Below are 25,445 nucleotides of genomic sequence, written 5' to 3'. Positions count from 1 at the left end.
ACAGATTCATGTGTCATTTGCCACCAATTTGGCAAGATCATAATTCCAAGAAACATCATAATGACCACAGAGTAGAATGGTTTTAGAGAAACAGTTAAAATTGGAGTTTTACTCAACATAATCACAGAACATTCAATTCTATGCATCATGCATATAAAAGAAGACATGCTTACTCTCAATGTTTACATTTAAAATTAATGCCACAATTATAAAAGCCAGCTAATGCAAAGAAGAGATACAATTACTTTTTTCCATTCCCATGTTCTTTGCATGTATGTTCTCAAATTTCAGTCAGTCTTAGTTTAAATATGTCTGAAGGCAATAAAGCTACCAAGCCACTTTTTCTTACTCTGTAACAATCATATACTTTGTGAATATAAATGATAAAATTAAAATTTAACAAACTAGATACTTAATTAAGTTAAACTCCTTTAAAATATACCTTAGATAGCAAGTTACCAAGAAGAGACTCGATATTCTAAGAGCATATATAGGGGGAGGAGGTCTCCCTCAATCACAGACATAGGGGAGGGGAGAAGGGGGGAAGTGGGAGGGAGGGAAGAATGGGAGGAAACAGGGGAAGGGCTAACAATCGAGATGTAATATGAATAAATTAATAAAATTAAATTAAAAAAATATATATACCTTAGTTCTTTAAAAAATATTTTTCACATTTCTCTTGTTTGAAATAATATAGTATGCATTCTTCAGAATATTTACTGATATTAAAATGAGCTTTAAAGGAAGGAAATTGTACTTATTCTTTATTACAAGCCATGTGTGAGTGCTCATGCATACACAAATAATTTTATTCTGCATAGTATTTCATAAGATAGAGACCTTACTTTCAATTTACAGCTGAGGAGACTGGAAAACATGCTTACCAACAAATCAAAGACTGGTAAGTGATAGAGCCAATTTTTATACCTCAGAATCATTTTCATATTCGGAACGTTCTTTTGATGATAAAATGATGGTGTCAAATAAATATTTGGATAAGCTGAATGGTAAAATTCAAAAATAAAGTCTGACGTTAAGATGTTGAGCAAATTTCTTATATGAATCTCAGTGTAATTATAGCCTCCAAAACGAGTTTTATGATATTGTTAGAAGATGACATGGGCATCTGCAACAATCATTTCTCTGTATATATTCTATTGTATTTACTTAGAACAATTCTTATTTTACATGATTCATCTTCTAACTACCTGCGTGTGGAAGGGCTTTATGATTAAGTAAATTCCTCCTGGAGATTAGGAAGTTAAAGGTATGGTGAGCAGCAAAGGTGCCATGGCATTTTTGACTAGGAAGGAAGAGGCATTTTCTAGCTCTTCTGTTTTGGGCTCAATTTCTAAATGTATGAAATACAATTGCCAATATGACAGACACAGTTGGGATAAGAAGAAAGTAAGTTGGGCTCCTGTTAGTATCAGTAAGCACACACAGTGTTGCTGCTTTCCCTTGGTTCATATAGAAGCTCACCCATGCCTTGTGTGTTGTCTCAAATGAGGATGAAGCCCATAGGCTCAAAGTCTTGAATGTTTGGTTCCTAATTAGTGGAACTGTTTGGCCAGAATTAGGAGGTGTGGTCTTATTAGAGAAAGCTATGTCCCTGGGGAGTCTCTTTGAGGTTTCAAAAAACTCAGGCTGGGCCTTGTGCCCCCACTATTCTCTTTCTCTTTCTCTCTCTTTCTCTTTCTCTCTCTCTCTCTCTCTCTCTCTCTCTCTCTCTCTCTCTCTCTCTCTCTCTCTCTCTCTCTCTCCTCTCTCTCTCCTGCCATACTGCCATATCAGGAAGTTCAGAATGCAAGATCTTCCTTACTGCTCCAGTGTTGTGTCATGCTTCCTGTCATACTGTCCAAGGATGAACACTGGAAATACCAGCAAGTCCCCAGGTAAAGTTTCCTCTGTAAGTTCCCCTGCACATAGTATCTCTTCATAGCAAAAGACCAGTAACTAAGGCACCTCACTCATCAGAAAATGATACCTTGTAAGTAAAGACAAATGTAAAGTATACAAGAGACCATGCATGTTGAAGATCCAACTTGCCCAGAGGAGAATTCAATTTGTTTGCAATGTCAAGTTGTATATTTCATATAATTTTGAGGGAAATGGAAATTTTGCTATGAAGCTGTTATAGTCTTTCGAGACTCGATCCTCATTTTTGCTTTAGATGGTACAAAGGTGAGTGATTTTTCATGTTTTAGAAGTCAGGTAATACAATTTGCTAGCTGTCTGAATGTCTGTGCCAAGATGATCATCATTCTGTTAACCCCTTTGCAAAAATAAAGACAACATAACACACAGCTGCAATTGATTATAGTAAATAGTAGGCATCTCTCTATTAGCAACTATTTCTTTTCAGATGTGTTTTCCAAAGAGATGAGGAAAGCCTAAGCAGCAAATGTAACATACAGGGGACAGAAAGCTTGGGTGGGAGGGCATTAAATTGAGACCTAGCACAGGTGACAAATATGAGTGGCTTGGGAAAACATTTTCTTCATCTTTCCATTTCATCCTTGGATGCCTTCAACATTTTTTATGGACCCTTCCAACCCCTACCCTACCTGCAGTAAATGTTTTATGTAATGTTGGCCTATCATTGTGCCAGCATGATGAATATAACGGGCATGCTGCCAACATTCACCCCAAGGAAGGACGGCAAGGCCCATAGCAGAGAGAAGGGATGGAAATCATGTAAACATAGCCTTCGATGGCACACTGGAATAGAAACACCAGACAATAAGACATCAGCCTCAGACATTTGTGCAGGAGCTGAGTCTGCTAATGCCATAAAAAAAAGGACTGTGGATGAAGGAGCAACTGTCACAGTTACAGATTCTCTGGAGGGTGCAATAGAGGTAGGAGTGACAAAGCCACCTATCAGCCACAGTGGAAATGATGGATGAGGCAGGAAAGTCAGGCTGTGAAGCCCAGCTTCTCTCTAGAACCCATTTGTTACTGTTGATCTCTCTCGGTCTCTGTCTCTGCCTCTCTTACACTGCAGCTAATCAGTTGTGATCGATGAGGGCAGATATTCACTCTGTGCTTCAGGCTCCCAATTGTATTTCCTCTTGCTCGTCACAGGGTCTATCATCCATTGCTCAGTAAGAGCTTTATTCAAATACACAAGGAGCCAAACTGGTCTATAGAACATTTAGTGAAAAACACCCAAGGGTCTAAGGGAAAGGTTAGAGAGCAAGGAAAGATCCAAAGATTTCATTGTTTTATTTTTAAATGGACAGAGAAAAAATAATTTTCAGAATAAATGTGTAGAATAATCAGGGGTGAGTGTTTAGAGGCTGTTCAAACATAATTGTAGTGAAATTAGCCAGAAATAGCATGACTTGGCTAAAGTCTAGTACCCATGCCTGTATCCCAGTTGAATCTGAGGTAACTATTCCAACTGGCTTATTATGGCAGTTCAGTCAGCACTGTGGCTGTGTTTAGAGGACATTGCCACGTGCATAGCTCTATTAATGATAGTCTGTAGAAATTGCAATTTTCCCTCATTTTTATTTGCCATCTTCAAAAAATAGTAGGCAATAAGTAAAGCTGTAAACTTACTACTATGACTGAGTCTGTAAATATGGACAGGTTAGACCACTGATTGTTTCAGTTTGGCTTGGGCTACTCTTCAGAACCAAAGCCACATGGTGGATGCTCAAAAACCCTGGATATAGTATCAGCATCTGAGGCCAAAACAGCCTCAAAAGAATCAGCCATGAGGAATATTTTTGTCCCATCAGTTTTGGCAGTACACCCAGCTATCATTTTAAATCAGAAGGACCAGGATGCGTGGATGGTGGTGCTGATGAAAATGGTAATGACAGTGACATCAAAGACCACCACAATAATGATGACAGCCACTCTCAAGATGAACTGGAGAGATGAGATGCAGAAGGAGCTCATCTGCCTCATGTAACTCATATAGCCCTAGTTAGGAGCCCTACTGACACTATTCAGGCTTCGATGCCTTAGAATCCTGAAGTTCCACGCGTAAATTAAAGTCTATCCCATTTCCCAACTTCCCTTATAAATAGGCGTCACAGAAGCAGGCAATGTTATTTGAAAGAAGCCATTCTTTCTAGATGCAAGTCATCTTTATACATAACCTTTTACCTTATTTTGTAATTACAAATATGATTATATTATTATCCCCTTTTCTTTTCATTTCTACAACCACTCCCATAGCACCTCCTCTTGTTATCTCCTAAAGTTCATGGCTTCTTACCTCTTCTTTGCCATTACATGCATAAATGCCACCTGCTTTGTCCATGTAATGTATTTATGTATATGTGTTTTCAGGATTGACAGTTGGCATTGGCTATCCAATTGAAGACTCCTTCTTTGTGGAAAAAAATTTTTTTCTATTTTCTACGTTCTTTAATTACTTAATTATCTTTAGTTCTTTGTCTAGAATTAGGGCTTTGAAAGATTCTCCTCCTCTTCATTTTATCCATCAGAAATATACTGTTTATATGGATATAGAATAAAATTGCTCTTTGTCCACTGGCAATACCTCACTGTAATAAGCTGACTAAGGGAATACCCCAGTTTCTACTGCACATGGAAGTATTGATATGATTGTTCTACAAAAAAAAAGAAACATCTAAATTAAAAGAAACACTATAATTTAGCAAGACTGTCTTATATTTGTTCTTTCTTTGCACCAAGGAAAAATTTATATTTCCATATTGCAGAATTTATTTTGTATCTGCACATAAGTTATGTGCCTATAACCACAGTATATAGTCTATGTCACTTAGTTTAGTTTGTCTCCTGGTTGTTAAATACACAAATATGGTAGTGGTAGATGTGAGGCAAATTTTCATATCTAACAATATTAATACTGCTGAACTACCACTGTAGCATTATATAGAGTACAGAAAATACTCAAATGGTTTCCATGAAAAGCTGTAATACTCTTTTAGCTTCAAGTAAGAATTTGTCAGCATTAATATTTATCTAACAAATAACACTTTAAAAGAGTATGCTGATCTTATTAGGAAACCAATACTATAGAAAATCAAATCAGCTCTATGAACTTGAAAAAAATGAAGGATGCCATTTGGGGATTGAAAGCATCTGTATCTGGATGCTCCTGGCCTAACATAACATAATATCTATGGCACTATCAAAAACTACTTGTTGCAACTCTTACCCTGATAATAGGAATGAATGTATAGTTCAAATAACTAGATCATGTTCTCTTTAGTACAGTTATTTACATTGTTCAGTGGTCATATTTTCAGCTGAATTTTTTTTTCTGTGGCAATCCAACCTTTATAAAAGAAGAAAAAGAGGCCAATGTTGAGCAAACAATTTGATAACCAGCCCCGACACTAATCTGTGTTCATGAGTAACTGGAACTCTCACGTGAATTAAGAGCTTGGATTAAGAAGCCTATTTTCTACTCTTCAAGACATAAGGAATAAACAAGCCAAGCAATTCAACATTATGGCCCTTGATTTTCAAAGAGTGTTTCAATCATTAATTCAATAGATTATTCAACACTAAATTTTGTTTTAATTATACGAGAGACATTCTAAGCATTATTTCTACCCATAAGAGACTAGGGGTTGCTGCTTCACAGTGATTCTGCCCTTGTTTTATCAGGATGGTGTCATTTCCCAAGAGCTAACCACCTACCCAAGCAACATGAACCTGTAAAGTCACCATTCTTCAGTTGCTGTATCCCGAAGGCACAAGTGTTTGGATAAGTATCAACATTTCACCCTTCATCAATGCTAAAATCTTGCTCTGAGTCCCTATAATAAAGGCTCATGTCTTCAGCCTTTTTCTCATTAATCCTATTACTCTTGTCTTTATGAGCTCTCCTAGTCCCACTCACTCCCTCCGGGGCTTAGCTGCAAATGAGGTTTCACATCACAGTGTAAAATAACCCGAACATTTTTCTATAAAATTAAATAAAAGTTCTCTATCCTGGCACTACATGCCTAGAATCCAATTTCTGGAACCAATGTCTTTCCCAATGCTTCATTATCTTCTTGCCATCTCACTTTTCTTAGCACTAAGGAACATTATTTTTTTTTTCTTTGCTTTTGCATTCAGTTGGTTTATGGGTCTGGAAGACGAGTAATGTAGAAGAGTTCAGTATAGACACTGGACAGTAGAACTAATGAAGCTTATTTGTTTAGGGGTTAAGATGTTTTTAGTTCTAGATAGATGTTTTAAGTTGATAATGACAAGATGTGATGGAGATTGATTTACATTGAGAATTTTAGATGCACCAAGATAGGAAAGATGTTTTCTTCAAGGCTGTCAAATACAAATTGCCAAAACACTAAGAATGTAACATTTATAGAATTCCTGATTGTGTCATGGTTACTCTTCCTATAGGTAGTTTATTGTATATATGTGGAATAATATAAATGCATATGTAAAAATTAAATAAATAAAGATACTGAATAGTCAGGATGGACAGAAAGTGCAGATAGCTGCAGCAGCAGGCAGAATGTTGTGAGTTTGAGGCCAGCCTGATCTACAAAGTAAATCAAGGACAGGCAAGGCTACACAGAGAAACCCTGACTTGAAAACAAACTAAAATAAAATAAAATAAAACAAAGTACATTAAAATATAAAGATACTGTACCATTAAACTCAGGGGCTAATCGCTCCAATAGCTCATGTGTTTCACTCATAGCTTATTCTTTTATACTTCTACACTGTTTCAGTCTTTCTTTAGTATGTGCCCACTAGTACTGTGAACTAGTGTTAGGAGTTGCTCAGGTGCTATGCATTCTGATGCTAATTACTGGTCCCCAAGATCTAGTTGCTGCCCAGACCAGCACATTCTCATGTACACTTGTGCTGGTTGTGTAAACCTTGTTCCACCTATTGAAAGTTGGTTGGCTAATAAAAAGTGCTGAAGCTTGGGATTTGGCAGAAGACAGAGAGATGGAGTTTTAGGTTCCCATTCCTGGGGTCATGGGAGAGAAAGGAGACAGGTCCAAGGGGAGAAAAAAGGAAGACATACCATGGGCTAGCCTGGAGAGAAGCACATGGTCATAGTGGATGGAGAAACATAGCCCAGATTGAAATGATTAGAACTGTTCACCTGGGATGGGGGATGATGAAGATACTTCAGAGGGCTAATGTGTGCCCAGTCCAGGGAAAATGAGGCTATATTAAAATACAACAGGGAGCCAGGTCTTTCTTATTATAGTGAGTTAGATAATACTGCCGAGATGATTATAAGATAATTATATAATAAGCATTATTAGATATTTTATATTTTCTACAACAAACTAAGTGTGAGTATGTGCACATGGATTCTCATGTGTAAACAAGTGCATGTGTGTGTGTGTGTGCGCACATGCAGACACACACACACACACTACAAAAAGATCTGAGATTTTCTTCACTAGAATGCAATTCACAAGTAAATTAAGGTTTGAAACACTCTGAAGGCTAGCCTTTTCAAGTAGTGTCACGTACAAAAGCTTTCTATCTTGAATGGACCTAGGTACAAGAACATGAGCAAAGAAGAGGCTAGACAGTTGGGAGCTCCTCATAGGATTTAATTTAGTATGTCTAGGTTACAACTGTCATCAGTAGAGGCTTTACTTTCCTTTTATAATCTCAGGTAGCACTAAGATCCTATAAATGGTAACATTTAAGAAAATAACAAAAGGAAATGATTCATTCAAATATTCTGCAACCTCTTCAAGATGTTTAAATTTAGAACACAGGTGCAATGATAAAATTCAACTTTCTGAAGACATTCTTATATAGAAGATAGCAAAGGATGGCAATGAATTAAGGATATGAGAGGAACCAAAGGCATTATAATTTTGTGGAAAAGGATAGATTATCATCCTAGACATTTCCTGAGCCAAGAAATAACTCCTTTTCTCAGATCAGAAATTACGTTAGAGAAGGTTTTTGTTTTACTTACATTCCAGCCAATATTTTAAAGGAGAATTTACACAGAGTTACAAACATTAATGTCTTCAGAAGATAGCATCAAGGTGTATTGCTAATGTGGAGCAGGTGGCAATGGGAGCTCAAGATAGAGAGAAAGTGGCCAGGTTTTTACAGATATTCTAAAGAAGGTTTTCTGTTTGAACAGAATTAAATACAAATCATGCTGTAAAACGTGTTGGATTTTGGAGAGTCACTTGTCAGAAAACCCTCAGGAGAAAGGACACCAAATTTATGCTAGAATTTCATAGCCCCACTGTTAGTAGTTATAATTATATAAATACAACATGTTATTAAAATGGAAGTAAATAAACACAGTGACACTTAGCTGGACATACTACATTCTTTTTGTCCTTAGGAAATTATTGCAAGCTATAGTGATTTCTGACTGGCTAATGAATGATTCTAGGCCTGAGAATGCAGCTCAGTGGGAAATATGGAACACCGAGTAGTGTCTGGTAACCTGGGTAAATTCCATGGCACCACACACACACACACACGCACACACACACACACACACACACACACACAAAGATAATTCTTATTCAAAGTTTCAATTATCAGGAAAATAACAACCTATTGGGAGATAGTATTAGGAAAAAGTACCCTAACCATAATAACACCAAACAAAGAAGATTGGATGCGTGTTCGTATGTAACTTACAAAGGAAGAGATGGCTGTATCTATCAGGGTCTCAGAAAAGCTACTTGGAAATACGGATGTATCAGCTACTGATATTATTTTCTGTATCATCACAAGGAAAGTGAAATGCATTGGAACTCCTTCATGGAGAACAGAATCTAGTTGCTGTCCGAGAAAATCTTCATATGAAACAGAAAATCTATAAAGATGGCATAATACGGGTGGTAAACTTTAAACCCCTACCCAGATCTAGCCAATGGTCAGAATATTCTCCACCGTTGAGTGGAGAGTGGGATATGTCTTTCTCATGTACTCTGGTGCCTCATATTTGACCATGTCCCCTGGAGGGGGAGACCTGGTGGCACTCAGAGGAAGGACAGCAGGTAGCCAAGAAGAGACTTGATACCCTATGAGAATATATAGGGGGACGTAATCCCCCTCAGGAACAGTCATAGGGGAGGGGAATAATGGGAAAATGGGGGGGGGGAAGAATGGGAGGACACAAGGGATGGGATAAACATTGAGATGTAACAAGGATAAATTAATAAAAAAAATGGGGAAAAAAGATGGCATAATAGCCAAGGGGTATGTAATTTCACAAAGCACACAAAAGTTTTAAGTCTGAGGTGAGATCAATCAATAGTAATAACAAATAAGTATAAGTAACAGAAATGCTGTTACTAGTTTTAAAAACATCATTGCCAAAGGCTTTCCAGACTTTATTGATAGTGGGGTATAATTATGTTATATTTTGAGATTGTAAAGGCAAATTTTAAACATTCTCAGGTTAAAAATATTATGCTCTTCTTTTGATATTTTTTTCTGAAGAAAATACCTCTCAAAATCTGAGTGGATTTGCAAATATTCTTTTCTTCTAGCTTGAACTAGCATCTCATGATTGTATGCCCCCTTCACAAAATAAAAGACAGCTCTTAGCTGGAGTAATTTTCTCTCCAGAGTGCTACTTTTCAAAGATCATGTCATCCTTCCAAGCATAGAAAACATGTGTCAAGCAAGCACAGATGAATATATGCCTCAAAATTGACTCCTTACCCCCAATAATGGTGAATCCCTACTTTTGACATGCCAGATCTTTAGAGGAAAGCAGAACTTCCAAGAGCTACTGAACAAGTATTTTGTGACATCTCACCACTCTTCTCTCACCTTTCTAAAGACCTTCTAACATTTAACCTCACCCTCTCTACCACAGGGGATTGCCTTCAGAAGGGTCAGGTGCATGCACACATTTTCAGCTTCACATACCACATTTCATTTCAAAACCTTTTTTGATATTGGCACTCTTGCCTCATAGCCTCTTACTTCTTCCACCTAAATCTCATCGATCTTTTACCAAAGCTTAATTAAATTCCAATCGCTCCTTAAAGGCTTAGCTGGCAAAGTCGGCCTTTAGTATTTCCTGCATTCTTACAGAACATAGAATACTTGTCTCCAAACTTGGTGTAAAATATGTTTCTTCTGAACATTTTAACTGTTTCTCCTCAAATATACAGCAATCTGCAAAGTGACCTCATATTTTTAAAACTCTGAATATCTCACTGTATATAAAATTTTAACTATGTAACACATTTGCAAAGTAAATAAGAGGAAAATGCAGGAAACGTGCTAATGAAGATTTTTAGATGAATAATTGTGTCACCTGGATGAGAATGTCTGTTTAAGACGGTATGCTGACTTCAACTTTCAGAAGATATTGACGGAATAAAATTGATCTATTTGGAATATGACTATCATTGGAGTGACTTTAGTGTGGGTTATAATTAGCCAGCCTGGCTGGGGAACCTCCTTAGTTAAAGGTGGACACATTTTTAGACTGAATTGATCTAAACAATCAAAATCAAATTTTACTTGTAAATAGGGGACAGCTATCTTGTCATACATGGAGTTTTCATTTTTTTTTATATAACTTCTTCTTTCATACTGGAATAAAGACATGGGAAATCAACCAGGTACCTACGAATTATTGAAATATTCTATCCTGCCTGAAGTAGAAATTGTACGTATTCTCACTCTTCAAAACTGACATGTTGCTTTTATCCAGACACTAAAATTTGGATACTATCATAACTTCTTTAAGGTGTGTGACTTTGCCAATTCTAAAATAGGTAATGGGCTTTTTACTATTATTAAAAATATATCTATCCATCAATTCCAGCAAAACGCAAGCAAATGCTTTTCAGAGTTTGGCAATAAAAGGCATGAATAGTAAATGTATTCTTGAAGAACATATTTATTGAAAACAAAACAAATAAGAAAAAAAATCATCTTTTAAAGTCCTATGACTTCCTGGGTCTCCATATTGATGAATCCTCAACCTTCTCCTCTCTATGGGATAGTGATTTCCTTCACTGATGAATAAAAGATGTCCTCACCTTAATGATATGAGGAAAATAGAAAGAATAAAGTGATACTGCTTAAACTAGCTCAGTTGGAGTCCTTTCACACTTGCTACTGCTAACACACAATTCAAAGCCAACCCAGTTTTACTAATTTTACTATTAGATATTATTAATGCATGATAAGCCATGTCTGATGTGACAAATTGTAATAACTATTAAACCATTTGCCCATCCAATATATCTGATTAATCATGACACACCATGTGACAAAGACAAACCTCTCAATTCTTTTAAAGAAAGCTACGTGAGTTGAAAAATAGACTAAACCCAATATTTCTCATTGGTATTAATGAACCTGATCCAAGCTTCAGACTGCCTAGGTAGGGAAAGCCAACAGAATCCCATTAGTTTTACCATTAAGGTCCTTATGTTCCCAGCTAACTCCTGGCTGAAAGAAAATGTCCTCTCAGTCATGTTTGTATCACAGGCAGTTCTTTTCACAAATACAGCTGAAAAGATTGATTCTCAAAAAAATTCCCAAAGGAAAGGCAAGTAAAATCAATCAGTGGTGCAAACTTGGCAATAAATGTCCCCAAATCAGATTCCTGATGAGCAAGGTGTGACAAGAACAAATGGAGACCAAGTCTGAAAGGACTCGGGGAAGTATCTACTGTGGCACTCAATATTGTCACGAACAAATGGTCAAAAGGGCTCACAATGTCATGGATGTAAATAGCCCCTCCTTTTCCTACATTCTGTTCCTTTTGCCCAAGAAATTGCCATTGAAATACCTACAGGGACCTACATTCTGCACACCCTTTTTTACCCAGGTTCTACACCCCTTATCTCTCAACACATTAAAACTATGACAGTAAGGTAAGACATATGCTTTTTTCCATGTTCAATATTTCTTAGAGATGCTAGATAGTGGGATTTCTTAGTGTTCGCTTCTTACATGAAATAACCATGAGGATAGTTAACATGGGGAGAGTTTTATAAATGTAAATAACAAAATATTATTTTGTATTGTTTTGGATGAGTTACTGTATCTATTTGAGACTCAGTGTTGCATAGATTGAAGACAGGCATATGCACGGGGCAATATTAATTAAGAGATTATTTTAATAACTACTGCTATAACAAAGTGGTTCAGAAGTATTTACTATTCTTAGTACATTGGAGGTAAGTAAACCCAAAGGCAACTCTCATGAGTCCGGCCTGCTGGTATTCATACCTCTTCACTCTCCCCTTTCATTGAATATAGGAAAGGTATGAGCTTTTCTTTAATCAGTATAATATGGTAAACTTCACTCACAAAGTTAGGTTACAACATATGGAAAAACTGCTAAGAACTGAGAGTCACATTATTACATTAGATAAAACAGAGTTAATTGGGAAACTAGTACTAGAAATACTCTCTGTGAGTTTGATGAGGCAAGTTGCCATGGTAGGAAATATACCTGCCAAGGATCTGAGACCACCATCCAGCCAATACAAACCTGAACCTTCTACCACACAGCTACCCGAAAGTAATTTTACCATCACCCCAAGTTAGCTTGACCATGGGTACTTTCTTGCTGACCTTTTCAAGGAGAGTGTAGTATACAATACATCAAAATTATAATCTTTGCTACTAAGGAAGGTAATACTGACCAATCCTATCCATATAAGGTGCCTATGTTTAATAAATATACATACATATGTAACAATGAACCAAAGCAAAAGAGACCACCAACTTGAAAATGGGGAAGCATAAGAGCCATCTGAGGGAAGGTAGGTGGAAGGGGCTGGGGAAATAGATGGGAGAAGAAAGTGATATAATTCTATTTCAATTAAAAATATTTAAAAAAATGAAATCTGGGGTAGTGGTACCTCCGGAAAAAATAAATAAATAAATAAATAGCTAAGAAGGTTTCAGAATTGTTGTATTAAATAGAAACAGTTAAGAGTCAGAATATGTGAAAAGTCGATGTTATCTATTGTCTCTTAAAGAAATACACACACACACACACACACACATACACACACACACTCATATTCATACATGTATGCACACTCATACACAGGAGCATACCTCAATGAAAATCTTAGACACACAGTAATTTAGGTATTATTCAAGTAAACAGCAGTACATAATTAATATGGTTATTTGTAGTATCATGGTGCTAGTGTAAACAGCATATTTAATCTAGTCTCAATACTAAATTTTGAACCTTCAGATTCATGAACAGTTGTGAAATCTTGGATTTTCTTGAATATGGAATTTTTAGGCAGAACAGATAGTCATATGAGGTAGATTATTCCCCCCACCATTTACATTGGAAGGGGTAAGTTTAAAAAAGATTAAGTAAGTCCCTTGAGGTCATGTGTTTGGCTGACTGGAGGGCACTCTCAGATGTGGCTTTGACTTCTGACCTTATCCTTATCACAGCATTGTTAATTCTAAATTAAAAGAGGTCAAGTTGGATATACAGCCAATATAAATGATGAGAGGATCTTAGATGGTCATTTGAGTGAACTACTAGCCCAAATTTATCTGAGTCACTTAACTCCCATTCTGATATGAATAGTTTTGAAGGCAGCTCTGGCAGAGACAATGCATTTCAAGCCTATTTGCACAATATCACAAAACCCTGGGCAATGTAGCAACCAAGCCTGCATCTGAGAGGATAAAACCATGGAGGTAAAGGGTAAAAGGTTCAGTTAATCCATGGAAATGTCACTGTCACTAGGGATCTTTGTCTAAAGGTTAAGTACCACAGACTGTGTCAGACAAAAACAGCATCCAAAATGCCTAAATCAACTTGGTGACAAGTCCGTTAACACATCTTGCAGTCATGTGGCCTGTTTGCCCAAGTCAGATCCATATAATGCAAGCGGAGCCATATACGCAGTGTGTGTATCGCTATCTGCCTGATTATACGGTATTTTTTTCTCTCTAACATAACATAATTCTTATCATTTTCTTAGTCCTTGATTGAACAGCTTTTCCTTATTACATTTATTGAAGTCTACCTGATGTGATAGTCATATTACACATGCAGTTTCACATGTGTAATATTTTAAGACTAGCCCAAGGGGCATGTCCCACGAAAGCCTTCACTTACCAGGTAACTGGGACAGAGGGGAGGACATCCTATTGGGACTCTAGATGAGAGAAGCATGGGAGAATAGCAAAGTAGAAGGATCCAGAGGGTCCTAGACACCTACAAGTAGAACATTATGATAGGCAGATTTGGGTCCAGGGGTCCGGCTCAAACTAAGGCACCAGCCAAGGACAATACAGGCAATAAACTTTAAACCCCTACCCAGACTTAGCCAATCGTCAGGACATTCTCCACAGTTGAGTGGAGAGTGGGATATGACTTTCACACGAACTCTGGTGCCTCACATTTGACCATGTCCCCTGGAGGGGGAGACCTGGTGGCACCCAGAGGAAGGACAGCAGGTTACCAAGAAGAAACTTGATACCCTATGAGCATATACAGGGGGAGGTAATCCCCCTCAGGAACAGTCATAGGGGAGGGGAATAATGGGAAAATGGGAGGGAGGGAAGATTGGGAGGATACAAGGGATGGGATAACCATTGAGATGTAACAAGAATAAATTAATTAAAAATATCTTTAAAAAAGACTATATTGAATACACATTATTAAAAAATGAGAGTTTTTTTTTAACTGGTGCACAGAAATATACTTCTGTCTTTTCTGTCTGCTCCTTGTTTTGTTTGAAATCTTCCATACTTATTGACTATTTATAGAATCTGAAAGTTATTTCATGACCATCAATAAGACATTTGAATGTGTGGCTTGCTTGTTAAAGGGCTGGTGCGAAGAACAGAAGAGATCACATACATAGCATTGATTGGAGACCTTCCTATGTTTGACTTTTATTCTCCTCTTTCCTATGGAAAACAAATATTGACCTGAAATGAAAGAGGAGAGACCAGTGATTCCATATGTTGAAAAGGCTTAAGGTTCCTGGTATTCAGAAAGTATGGCTATTGGCAGAAGGTGTAACCGGATCAGCCATCTCTCATGGCATCCATGCCTATGAGGCAGGTACCTAGTTAGCCAGCTCTGTTTGTCAAAGCATGGCCAAGAGCACAGACCCAACAGATCCATTACATGCTCCACCACGGCAAATGTTTTGCAAATGAAGGGGAAAATTGAACTTAAGTCAGTACAGGAATACAAATCCTCTTGTCCACTACATTTTTTTTTTTTTTAATCAGCAGAGTGTTGTTCCGTGAATTTAATTCAATGTCACAAGGTTTGCTCTGGGTTTGACTGGGTAGACAGGTCACAGCCAGTTCTCATTTCAAAAAAAAAAAAAAAAGGTCAGAATAAAATCTGTCAGCAAGAAACAGAGAAAACAATTGGAGAAAGACACACCACTTGAAAAATATGAGAAATACTTAAATTATTATTTCTTACCATTCTATTGAAATTAGAACAGAAACAGATAACAGAAGGCATTTTATTTCTAGGCCTGGCAACTACTAAATACTGCATACGTTCTACTTATCTAGCTTTCTCCCATAGTCCAAAGATGTGAAGGTTGGAAAAGGACAATGGTAAAATGATATATATTTCACCCAGTCACAGATCACTGCCTGCTTTGTTGGTCAAAGTAAGTAAATGAGAAAAAATCTGTCAGAGAGCCCAGCATGGAACAAGGTACAGCTGGGGGCCACAAAATAGAGATGTCACGTTTCTGCATCCTTTAAGAAGAATACTGGGGCAGAGGGGAGGACATCCTATTGAGACTCTAGATGAGAGAAACATGGGAGAATAGCAAAGTAGAAGGATCCAGAGAGTCCTAGAAACCTACAAGTAGAATATTAAGATAGGCAGATTTGGGCCCAGGGGTCCTGCTCAAACCAAGGCAACAGCCAAGGACAAAACAGGCAATAAACTTTAAACCCCTACCCAGATCTAGCCAATGGGCAGAACATTCTCCACAGTTGAGTGTAGAGTGGGATATGACTTTCTCACGAACTCTGGTGCCTCACATTTGACCATGTCCCCTGGAGGGGGAGACCTGGTGGCACTCAGAGGAAGGACAGCAGGTTACCAAGAAGAGACTTGATACCCTATGAGCATATACAGGGGGAGGTAATCCCCCTCAGGAACAGTCATAGGGGAGGGGAATAAGGGGGAAATGGGAGGGAGGGAAGAATGGGAGGATACAAGGGATGAGATAACCATTGAGATGTAACAAGAATAAATTAATAAATTTTAAAAATTTTTTGAAAAATAAAAGAAGAATGCTGGAAATATATAAATTTAAATATGAAAATTAAAGCCTTGAATTCATACATAGTTTGGGTGTTATGATTTTTCTCTTTGCTTTTATATCTGTGCTTGTATTCTTAAGATGCCTTTTTACTCTACGGGAAAGGAAGGTACTCAAATGAAAGTTAACAAATATTTAGTGTTTTGAGTATTCAGATAAATCAGCATGCAAGTGTTCTAAAATATCTTAATACCTAGAAGCATTTGCATGACTTTTTTTTTTTTTAGGACAAATGGTCCTATATGAAACTCAGTTAAAAGTGTAAACCCAAGTGAATATTTTATCTGTATTTTCATTTCTTTTTTCTCCTTGAACAACTAGTCAATTTCTTAGTTAGAATATAAATGATATATTAATTTTTTCTAGATTCATAGTTGAGCTTTATTGCCATTAGACAGACATCTCTTGAAACCATTTTAATAACCTTTCTCTTTTTCTCTATATTTTTTATAAATGTATTCTTTTTATGAAGCATGTATAATGACTGACTTTATTGAGTATTATTTTGCACTATGTGGAAAAATTTTAGAAATCAATTTTCCTTATATGTTTACTGTGGTGAGATTGGGATAAGAAACGGTGAGAGTTTACCTCTCTATCCACAAGAGTACAGACATATTTTAGGACATGCAGCCTTTGTTTTGTTCAGGAAATAGGGCACAGATCATGTCCGTAGTGGGGGCAAATTATTAACATCCACAGATCTCTGATTTTGTTATTTTACTTCCTAAATGTGCCTGTAAAGATTTCCCATACATGGCAAAGAAAATTACCTAATCCACGTGGTAACATAATAGGATCACATCACTTGAGAACATTTTAATGATCCCGTTTTTAATAAACATATATAAATCTGTATGTTTTAATAGATTAAGCAATTAAACACAATTCACGTACAAATGTCTGCTTCATAAGGGATATGCTTTCTATAAGCTTAATTTTCCAGAATGTGTGCCTTGCTCACATTAAACTTTCAAATGAATTTTCACGACCTCCAGACTCTGAGCATAAATCAGAAATCTGTTCTTCTCACCCAGTGTTTCAAGAACACTCTGTGACTGTCAGATTTCTCTGGCAACAGCTTTGTTACCATAGCTTCTCGAGTCGTTTGTTTATTTGTTTTTCCATCTACAGAAAGTTTTTTTCTGCTCCATAATTGATTAAAGGTTAAGCTACAAAGTGTTAGCAGTTTGAGTCCAGTATACAGTGTGCACCTAAGGTAGAGGCAGGTTCTCTGCTGGTGGACAGAATATCGGCAAAATGAAATGGATGAATGAGATGACAACAGGACATACTAAGGTGAAAACATATGTCTGAAATGTCTTCCAGACTGAGGCCAGACTTTTGGACATGTTACTTTTTGATAAGACCATATGGATTTTATAGCTCATTTCACAGGGCAAGCCTAGGAAAGTGAATTTTTTTTCTTTGCTGATAATATCTTCTTTATTCATGGAACTCAAAGAACTGCCACTTTAATCTCAGGCATTTTGTTGTTTTAGTGCTTTTTGTATCTCTTTTTTAATCAGGCAAATCTCCAAAAAAGAACCTCCTACTGAAGTTGATTGGGACACAACCAACAAAATGTTTTAAGCCCATAATAAGAAAAGTGGTGGAGTCATGGGGGAACATTACTATAATCAGGGCCAACTTGATAGGTGCAATGTTAGTCACCTGAATGGAAAGAAGCCCTTGGCTCATTTTGGGTCTTTAATTGATGGCTTATCCTAATCCTCAACTGCAGGACTCCTCCCTGCACACTCACAAGGAGCTATAAAACATGTTTTTACATCTTTGAGTTTCTAGATCTCAATCAACGCAAATTTTGAGAAAATCTTTTGACAGTCCATCTACGTGGGGTCCCATGGGGTGGCAGATAAATTTCTCATCATGATCACCTGCTGCTGGACACATTAATTTGCTTTAAATAAATTGAGATTATTTATTTGGTACCAATGCAAAATGAATTAAAGGATGTAATCATTAATAAATCTACTGTGTAATTACTAGTTCTTAATTATTAGCAACGTGTTGTTTTACTCTAACAAGCACCCCAGGCAGATAATAAAGTAATGTCATTCTATGATGAATATTTGGGTTCTACAGACATGGTGCTCATCAAATGCCCCCTCTCTTCTTCCCTATTCCTTCATGCTTTCCCTGAGATGTAAAGGAGGAAAATGCATCAGTGTATCAATTACTTCATGCAAGTGGCTCATGCATATCATACAATCACTAACAACTGCAGGCTCCCCTTCCCACCACTTCTCTTTCCCTCTCTCTGTGTGTGTGTGTGTGTATGTGTGTGTGTGTGTGTGTGTGTGTGTGTGTCTGCATGCATGTGTGTTCATATAGCTTCCAGTTTTTCAAAATTTATGTTTTCCTTGATCAATCTTATTTATTGATGCATTTGAATTCTAAACTTATGATTTTCCTAGTCTGCCTAGCCTGCTTGCCCTACAGACGCAGCTTGCCCCCACAGACTCAATATCTCTGTCTATAAACAGGAATTACAGGTGGATCACCAGGCCTCTCTGGCATTCACTTGGATGCAGAGGATCCAATCTCCAGTCCTTTTTGCTGGCACAACAAATGATTTACCAGAGAAGCCACCTCTGCAGTTACCATCTTCTTGATGTAAAAAAATCACATGCCAGATGACTCATTGACATAGAAAGAACAAGAAAGACCTAGTATTCCACCACAAAATACAGATAGGTTTTTGGATTGAAGGAACACCATTGCTTTGGTTAGAACAGGAAAAGAAAACTGGAAAAATGATGACAGGATACAAAACTGTCTTCTCAGGCAGCAGGAAGAAGGTAGCCATGTGGATTGTGGGAATACATGAAGAGCTTCAGTCTTTAATGCGCTCATGTACATGCTAACGTCTAGTCAGGTGATGAATAGTCACAGTTTTATATTACTCTCTAGGACCATGTTGTACGAAAGCTTCTGCTTCCTCTTATCTCCAGTCCTTCGCACACCTCGTCCCAATGGCTGTCATAAAGGTTGAAGAACTTCTGGATACATTTGTTTTTATGGCATTTTTCTTTTCAAAAGACTGTTTTTTTTTTTTTTTATCTCTATCAGCAAAATAGAATATTTAAGAGCTGTCATGAGAATTTGGAAACAGTCTTGTTACATGGAGCCAGATGTTAAAGTGACACTTGTGAAAATTGGATCTACCTGTATAGAATTTGCTATGTCTTCTCTGTAACACTGTCTTATTCTCTTATATTATATGTGTTCTCCTATTGGATTGGATATACTAGAATGCATCTATACATGGACCATGACAAATCTGTTAATTTCTCCCTGTAGTTCCGAGTTATACTATCCCATAAGAAGTGATGTACTTCTAATTTGTTGCTCCTGACACACTACCATTTACTATCAAGGATAGATTAAAAGACCCCATCTTTTGATCACAACCTCTGTGGCTGCTTATATGTAGAAATGGGCCTTCTTAATTAGTTTGAAGGACCAGAGTGAATAAATACTCCAGCTTTTCATGACTTCTCAAGATGGACTGTCTCCAAAGAACTTTAAAATCAATACTTTCTACAAAAGTGGAAAATCAAGATGGTCTAATTCAATAACTTGGGGAAGAAGCCCCTTAAGTGTGCATGAAAAATAAGTTATCTGGACAATAGAAGCTTTTCAACATATCAAGTTTATATCATACATATAGTGGATAGCTAGTCAAGGTAGAAATAGGAGCTATTACTATTAATACTATGTTATAAACTGCTACATGTACATGAGTTATTTTGTGAACAGGCCTGAGAGCTTATTTAAAATGTCCCTTGGGAGATTGTACTCAGGATTCTAAGCTGTCATCAAAATTAATTTGGTCTATAGGCAGGATTTTCAAATTACACATAAAATGACAAAGTTTGTGTTTGTTAATTTTCCTCTTATTCTAAATATTGCTTTTTTTTCCTGTAATAACTGTTCTCATACTATGGTGACTCCATGGTTTCACCTGTGTACCTCAACAGAAGTGTTTTGGTATTAGTCTTTGAATATTCATTTATCTTAATATTCCTCTTTCTCTATGGTTTCAAAAGTCTTTCTTAAAAATGACATACTCTTCCGTGCTTTAACATGTTCTATGATATAATGCAAGCCTAAGGTCCCTCTCTCTTTCTCTTCTCTCTCTTCTTTTGTTTTCCTCTCTCTGACTTTTCTCTTACCTTTGTCCACTTATTCACCTTTTGGACCTTGTTTTTCATGTAAATGCATTTACTGCTATTTGGGTACACGTAGTGGTCTTTCCATGATGGTCAAATCAATATGCATACACAAAGTTCGAATGACAGTACTACTGCTTCTTACCCACTCTGCTGATACCTCTGTGTGGTGCAGCTCTTCTTCCCTTCTGTTTCCTTTGGCAAGCCCTGTGACCCTAGTGTTTGCTAGACCACATGCCCTAGTTTCCTGACATGTAAAGTTTGAGCAACCCTCCTTTTCCTGTAGGCGAGAAATCTCCACTCAATGGCTTATCCCTTATATGTATAGAGTGTGCACATACACAACTATATGTTCTCCATTAGAAGGCACAATTTGATCTGCTGCATAGAATACTAAGTACATATACACTGATTTTTGTTAAAATCCTAGTTAAAACATCCTCTACAGTTTACCTGCATTTTAGCCTATGATAACCAGCTCTAATACTATGTCTCCCTATTACTAGGTACATTATGGTGTAATATTCTTTTGTTTTTCACTACCCCTGGATGACATCCTGGACACAAGTAATACTCCATCTCTACAAATTAAGCAGCATATTATTTATTTCTATTACTTTATGGTTTAATTTTCTTAGTTTGCAACTGTCCCCTATCAAAACTGTGCTCTTCAAATGTCACATTTGACGTTTCCCTTACAGTCATGAAAAAAAATTTCTGTAACTCTGTGTTTGTTTTTTTTTTTTTTTTTTTTTTTATTAATTTATTCTTGTTACATCTCAATGTTTATCCCATCCCTTGTATCCTCCCATTCCTCCCCCCCCCATTTTCCCATTATTCCCCTCCCCTATGACTGTTCCTGAGGGGGATTACGTCCCCCTATATATTCTCATAGGGTATCAAGTCTCTTCTTGGCTACTTGCTGTCCTTCCTCTGAGTGCCACCAGGTCTCCCCCTCCAGGGGACATGGTCAAATGTGAGGCACCAGAGTATGTGAGAAAGTCGTATCACACTCTCCACTCAACTGTGGAGAATATTCTGACCATTGGCTAGATCTAGGAAGGGGTTTAAAGTTTACCTCCTGTATTGTCCTTTGTTGGTGCCTTAGTTTGAGCGGGACCCCTGGGCCCAAATCTGCCTATCATATTGTTCTACTTGTAGATTTCTAGGACCCTCTGGATCCTTTTATTTTGCTGTTCTCCCATGCGTCTCTCATTTAGAGTCCCAATAGGATGCCTTCCCCTCTGTCCCAGTTTCCTGGTAAGTGAAGGCTTTCGTGGGACATGCCCCTTGGGCTAGTATGCAGATATAAGTGAGTATATACCATTTGATTCTTTCTGCTTCTGGGTTAACTCACTCATTATGATCATTTCTAGCTCAATCCATTATCCACAAATTTCGGGAATTCCTTGTTTTTAATAGCTGAGTAGTATTCCATAGTGTATATGTACCACAGTTTCTTTATCCACTCTTCTACTGAGGGACACTTAGGCTGTTTCCATGTTCTGGCTATTATGAATAAGGCTGCTATGAACATGGTTGAGCAAATTTTCTTGTTGTGTGCTGGAGCATCTTCTGGGTATATTCCAAGGAGTGGAATAGCTGGGTCTTGAGGAAGCCCTATTCCCATTTTTCTGAGATAGCACCAGATAGATTTCCAAAGTGGCTGTACTAGTTTGCATTCCCACCAGCAATGAAGGAGTGTTCCTCTCTCCCCACATCCTCGCCAGCATGTGGTGTCGCTTGAATTTTTGATCTTAGCCATTCTGATGGGTGTAAGATGGAATCTCAGAGTTGTTTTGATTTGCATTTCCCTGATGACTAAGGAGGTTGAGCATTTCTTTAAGTGTTTCTCAGCCATTTGATACTCCTCTGTTGAGAATTCTCTGTTTAGTTCCAAGCCCCATTTCTCAATTGGGTTATTCGGTTTGGTGGTGTTTAATTTCTTGAGTTCTTTATATATTTTGGATATTAGACCTTTGTCAGATGTAGGGTTGGTGAAGATTTTTTCCCAGTCTGTAGGCTGTCGCTTTGTTCTCTTGACAGTGTCTCCTGCCTTACAGAAGCTTCTCAGCCTCATGAGGTCCCATTTATTAATGGTTGACATTAAGGCCTGGGCCGTTGGTGTTCTGTTCAGGAAGTTGTCTCCTGTGCCAATATGTTCCAGGCTCTTTCCCACTTTTTCTTCTAAGTGAGTTAGTGTCTCTGGTTTTATGTTGAGGTCTTTAATCCACTTGGATTTGAGTTTTGTGCAAGGTGACAAATATGGGTCCAGTTTCATTTTTTTACACATAGACCTCCAGTTAGACCAGCACCATTTGTTGAAGATGCTATCCTTTTTCCATTGAATGGATTTGGCTTCTTTGTCAAAAATCAAGTGACCATATGTGTGTGGATTCATATCTGGGTCTTCGATTCGATTCCACTGATCAACCAGCCTGTTGCTGTGCCAGTACCATGCTGTTTTAAGTACTATTGCTTTATAGTACAGTTTGAGATCAGGTATGGAGATTCCTCCGGAGCATCTTTTATTGTACAAGATTGCTTTAGCTATTCTGGGTTTTTTGTTTTTCCATATGAAGTTCAGAATTGAACTTTCAATGTCTTTAAAAAATTGTGTAGTTATTTTGATAGGGATTGCATTGAATCTATAGATTGCTTTTGGTAGGATGGCCATTTTTACTATGTTAATTCTCCCGATCCATGAGCAAGGAAGATCACGCCATCTTCTCAGGTCATCTTCAATCTCTTTCTTCAGAGTTTTGAAATTTTTTTCATACAAGTCCTTCACTTGCTTAGTTAGGGTAACTCCTAGATATTTTATATTGCTTGTGGCTAATGTGAAGGGTGTGGTTTTCCTAATTTCTTCCTCTGCAAGCTTGTCATTTGTGTATAGGAAGGCTACAGACTTTTTTGAGTTAATTTTGTATCCAGCCAATTTGCTGAAGGTGTTTATCAGCTTTAGGAGTTCTCTGGTGGAGTTTTGAGGGTCACTTATGTACACTATCATATCATCTGCAAAGAGGGATAATTTGACTTCCTCCTTTCCCATTTGGATCCCCTTGATCTCCTTTTGTTGTCTTATTGCTCTGGCTAGAACTTCGAGTACTATATTGAAGAGATATGGAGAGAGTGGGGCAGCCTTGCCTTGGTTCCCGATTTGAGAGGAATTTCTTTGAGTATCTCACCATTTACTTTGATTTTGGCTATTGGCTTGCTGTATATAGCCTTTATTATGTTGAGGAAAGTGCCTTGTATCCCCGATCTCTCTAAAACTTTAAACATGAATGGGTGTTGAATTTTATCAAATGCTTTCTCTGCATCCAAGGAGATAATCATGTGGTTTTTTATTTTCAGTTTGTTTATATGGTGGATTACATTGATGGATTTCCGTATATTAACCCATCCCTGCATGCCTGGAATGAAGCCTACTTGGTCATGATGAATGATATCTTTGATGGGTTTCCTGTATTCGTTTTGCAAGTATTTTATTTAGTATTTTTGCATCTATGTTCATAAGAGAAATTGGTCTGAAATTCTCTTTCTTTGTTGAGTCTTTGTGAGGTTTAGGTATCAATGAGACTATGGCCTCATAGAATGAATTTGGTAATTTTCCATCCATTTCTATCTTTTGGAGTAGCTTGAAGAGTATCGGTATTAGCTCGCCCTTAAAGGTCTGGTAGAATTCTGCACTGAAACCATCTGGCCCTGGCTTTTTTTGGTTGGGAGACCATCGATGATTGCTTCTATTTCTGTCGGGGAAATGGGACTATTTTAACTTGTTTATCTGTTCTTCACTCAACTTTGGCAAGTGAACTTGATCAAGAAATCGTCCATTTCCCTTAGATTTTCAAATTTTGTGGCGTATATGCCTTCAAAGTAGGATCTTATGATTCTTTGAATTTCTTCAGTGTCTGGTTGTTATGTCTCCCTTTTCATTTCTGATTTTGTTGATTGCAATACTGTCTCTCTGCCTTTTAGTTAGTTTGGCTAATGGTCTGTCTATCTTGTTGATTTTCTCAAAGAACCAGCTTTTGGTTTTGTTGATTCTTTGGACTGTTTTCTTAGTTTCTAATTTGTTAATTTCAGCCCTGAGTTTGATAATTTCCAGGCGTCTACTCCTCTTGGGTGTTTCTGCTTCTTTTTTTTCTAGGGCTTCCAGTTGTGTTGTTAAGATGCTTATGTGCGATGTTTCCAATTTCTTTTTAAAGGCACTTAGTGCTATGAATTTTCCTCTTAGCACTGCTTTCAATGTATCCCACAAATTTGGGTATGTTGTTTCTTCATTTTCATTGAATTTCAGAAACTCCTTGATTTCTTTCTTTATTTCTTCCCTGACCCAGGTGTCATTTAGCAGAGAGTTGTTTAGTTTCCACAAACGTGTAGGCTTTTGTTATTTCTGTTGTTGTGAATTGCAGCCTAAGAGCATGGTGATCTGATAGGATACAAGGTATTATTTCAATCCTCTTTATCTGTTGATGCTTGCTTTGTGACCTACGATGTGATCAATTTTGGAGAAGGTTCCATGGGGTGCAGAGAAGAAGGTGTATTCTTTCTTGTTTGGGTGAAAGGTTCTATAGATATCTGTTAGATCCATTTGACCCATGGCATTGGTTAATGATGTTATTCTCGGCTTAGTTTCTGTTTCAATGACTTATCCTTCAGTGAGAGTGGGGTGTTGAAGTCTCCCCACTATATTGTGTGGGGATCGATGTGTGGTTTAAGCTTTTTTAGGAGATCTTTTACTATGTGGGTGCCCTTGTATTGGGGCATAGATGTTCAGAATTGTGATGTCATCTTGGTTGACTTGACCTTTGATAAGTATGAAGTGTCCTTCCTCATCCCTTTGATTAATTTTGGTTGAAAGGTCTATTTTGTTCGATACTAAAATGGCTACACCTGCTTGCTTCTTGTGACCATTTGCTTGGAATATTTTTTTCCAACCTTTTACCCTGAGGTAATGCCTTTCATTATGGGTGAGAGTGTGTTTCTTGGATGCAGAAGA

At 37.4% G+C, this 25,445-nt stretch overlaps 1 protein-coding gene and 1 long non-coding RNA gene across 3 annotated transcripts in view; one reads left to right on the top strand and one right to left on the bottom strand.

Annotated features, from left to right (window-relative positions):
- The window catches only part of LOC127192694 (uncharacterized), a 157,018-nt gene extending 140,823 nt beyond the window's left edge, over positions 1-16,195 (top strand). The window contains exon 2 of the long non-coding RNA XR_007831069.1: positions 16,018-16,195. This is a non-coding gene — a long non-coding RNA (uncharacterized LOC127192694). The remainder of the gene's footprint in view (positions 1-16,017) is intronic.
- Positions 1-25,445, bottom strand: part of Lsamp (limbic system associated membrane protein) — a 2,176,218-nt gene that overhangs the window by 1,958,152 nt on the left and 192,621 nt on the right. The window lies entirely within an intron of this gene.

Source organism: Acomys russatus, chromosome 8, assembly GCF_903995435.1.
Source record: "Acomys russatus chromosome 8, mAcoRus1.1, whole genome shotgun sequence".
Taxonomy (NCBI): domain Eukaryota; kingdom Metazoa; phylum Chordata; class Mammalia; order Rodentia; family Muridae; genus Acomys; species Acomys russatus.
Note: the sequence above shows the minus strand (reverse complement) of the source record. Positions and strands in the feature narration are given on the sequence as shown.